This window comes from Triticum aestivum, unplaced genomic scaffold (assembly GCF_018294505.1).
Source record: "Triticum aestivum cultivar Chinese Spring unplaced genomic scaffold, IWGSC CS RefSeq v2.1 scaffold331902, whole genome shotgun sequence".
NCBI lineage: Eukaryota > Viridiplantae > Streptophyta > Magnoliopsida > Poales > Poaceae > Triticum > Triticum aestivum.
The window spans coordinates 48,320-51,522 of record NW_025225124.1 but is presented as its reverse complement, the minus strand read 5'-3'; positions in this window follow the sequence as shown (position 1 = coordinate 51,522).

The following is a 3,203-nucleotide window of genomic DNA, read 5'->3' as shown; positions in this document are numbered from 1 at the left end:
TCCGTACCATCTTTTGAGCATGCACGACCTGGCAGGTGGGAGATGGCCGCTCATGCCTGTTCCGCAAAGACCACTGTCTCCTTGGGCATTCGATCGTGGAGATCGCGTCGGCGGTGTTTGGCATGGTTCCAAATCCACAACAAAAGCGACGCACGGTGCCCGAGGGCATCCACGGGCGCTCTTGGGTGCAAGACATGCACGGCTCCCTCTCTGTGGAGGTCACCGTCCAATACATCGAGCTATGGACAAGTCTACAATTCCACCAAACTTTCAGATGAACCCAATCAACTCTCCTGGAAGATGACCGCCAATGGATTGTACACTGCAGCCTTCTGCTACTCGGCTCCGCCACAGCTTACCAATGGCAGCTTAATTGGAAATCTTGGGTGCCATTGAGAACCAAGATCTTCATCTTGCTGGCTCTCCAAGACTGATGTTGGACCGCTGATAGACTTCTCCGTCGCGGGTTACCACATTCGCCCAACTGCGTGCTATGCGACCAAGTTCCCAAAACCATGCAACATCTGCTCGTGGATTACCCATTCTCACGACAAATCTGGCATGAAGTCCTATCTTGGTGCCGGACGCCGATTCCTCCACCTGTTGCTGATGACAACTTCATTGACTGGTGGGCAGCTTCTGATGGTGCGTCACCAAATAACCAGCGGCAGGGCATCTCATCCATAACAATGCTCACGACTTGGCTCCTCTAGAAGGCACGGAATGCTTGTATTTTCCATGCTGAGCGGCCATCGATCACGCGGCTTACCAACAACATTCGTGAGGAGGCCAAGAACTGGGCTGCCGCTGGTGCAACCGGGCTTGAAACCGTCTTGCCCGAGACGTAGTCTTGACTGATAGGGCGACATTGTTTGTCGCCAGTCGGTGACGCCATGTGATTCCGTTCGTGGTCTTTATGCGAACCAACTTTGTGAATTTTTCTTCTCCTATCAACGCAATTATACGCAAGCCTTTTGCGTATTAGAGGAAAAACAAATGCTCCAGGCTGCTACCAGGAATGTTTCAAAGAATAAATCATTGCTCCAAGATATTTTTAACTTGTGATAGCAGTTGAAGGAAGCAGGGTGCCGACGGCCACTGATGTTGAACTCTGCCCGGCATTGGCCGCTGAAAGAGCAAGTGAAAATCATGTGGTCCACCGTTTCTTCGATGAGGAGCCCGCATAGGAGGCAGTCATGATCATCCCCTATGTTGTAGTGTCTTCTTTTTAACATGTTCCGAGTGTTGAGTCTATCATTTAGGACGAGCCAGCCGAAGACCTTCATTTTCATTACACATTTGGATTTCCAGAGCCAGCCAAAAGGTGCGTGAGCTTGTACATCCTTGAAGAAGAACCGATAAAAATCAGTGGATTTGAAGTCAGCCTTCCCCAGATATAGTGCCACACGCCCACACGTCAGAAACTGCAGTCATTGGTTGTGTATGGTTGTCAGTGTCTGCAGTTTTTTTAATTCTTCATGAGCTTGCGGGAGCGAGAGGTGGAACGCCTCATCCAGTGCCGTGGTCCCCAAGGAATCCCTCACCGAGATGTCTTCGTCCAGAGAGAAAGAGTAGGCTCGGGGGTGGGAGTTTTGAACTATCTCGTCAAGCCATAAGTCTTTCCAGAAAAGTGTTGTGCCACAGACCACATTGACTCGAGATGCCTCTGTAGATAGGTGCCAGCTTCAGAATATCTTTCCACCAAAATGATCCGATCGGATCAGAAGCATGGGGTATACAATTCGAATAGTAGGTGTCCCATGTCAGCTGCACCCAAGGGATATCTTTCTTGTTATAAAATTTGTGGATAAATTTTAGGAGCAGCGCTTCATTCTGTACTTTGAGGTTGATCACCCCGAGCCCACCATGCTTCTTAGGCTTGCACACCATATCCCATGCGGCTAAAGAATTGCAATTCTCACCTTGATCATTTTTTTTATCCAGAGACATCTTCTTCTAATCTTGTCCAAGAGTTCAATGAGCTTCGGCAAGAATTTTACCGTGCACATGGCATAAACCAGCAGGAAAGTTATGGTGGGGTTGTGAAGCGCGAGTTTCCCTCCATATGTGATCATGGACATTGTGGACGTGAGGCGGCGTTCAGCGGGCCAGACAAGTGGCATGAGATCTAGTATGGTTGGGCGTATAGTACCCATCGGGAGCCCCAAGTATGTGAATGGCATGGAGCCAACAGCACACCCAAAGATACCAGCAATTGTTGTCGTGAGGTGTTCATCCATGTTGATAGGGATAAGGGTGGACTTGTCGAAGTTAATTTTGAGCCCAATGGAACATGCATAGTCCAATAGGATTTGTTTGATCAGTGCAACTTGTCTTGTTCATGCAGGCATAGCCAATATAGTGTCGTCTACGTACTGGATAACCGGGTAGTCGTATTGCCCATTTGCAGGGAAGAGTGGATGAATCTGTCTGGCTCGAAACGCATCATTAATCGTGGCTTGAAGGAGGTCTGCGGCAAGAATGAAGATTAGAGGTGACAATGGGTCGCCTTGTCTGACACCACACCGACAGTGGAATTGGCGATCCCAGATGAAAATATGCATTTGATCCATTTCATCCATGTGTTTCATAATTTCCATCATTGGTCCATGCTCAATGGTATCGAGTGCCTTGGCAAAATGAGAGTTTTAGGAGTACTATTGGTTGCTTCGACGCCTGGCATCGATGAATGTATTGGAATACCCATGCAAGGCAATCTTGTATCGATCTCCCCTTCAGGAAGCCATATCGGTTTTTGTGTACAATTTGCAGGATGAGTCTTTGAAGGCGATTTGCAAGAAGCTTCGTAATCACCTTTAGGCAGCAGTTGAGAAGTGTGATCGGCTGGTAATCTTTGACAGTCTCCGGCGAGGCAGTTTTGGGGATTAGCATGATCAAGCCATCATTGATGCTTTGTATGTCAAGGGTGCCTGCGTGAAATCATGAGCAAAGCATGTAGAATTCTTGTTTAATTATAGGCCAACATGCCTCAAGAAAAGTGCCACTAAAACCACCAGGGCCAGGTGCTCGGCCGGCTGGCATTTCCAGGTCGGCGAGGAGGGTGTTGATGACGTCCCGGTCCTGGGAGCGGCTAAGCGGCCGCCAGAGCTACAAGTAACCACACATTTTAAAGATCGCGCTAGTCGCACGTCGAAGAGGAACTTTTTGAATAACAAGCTTGTTGCGAACGGTTCAAAGCATCC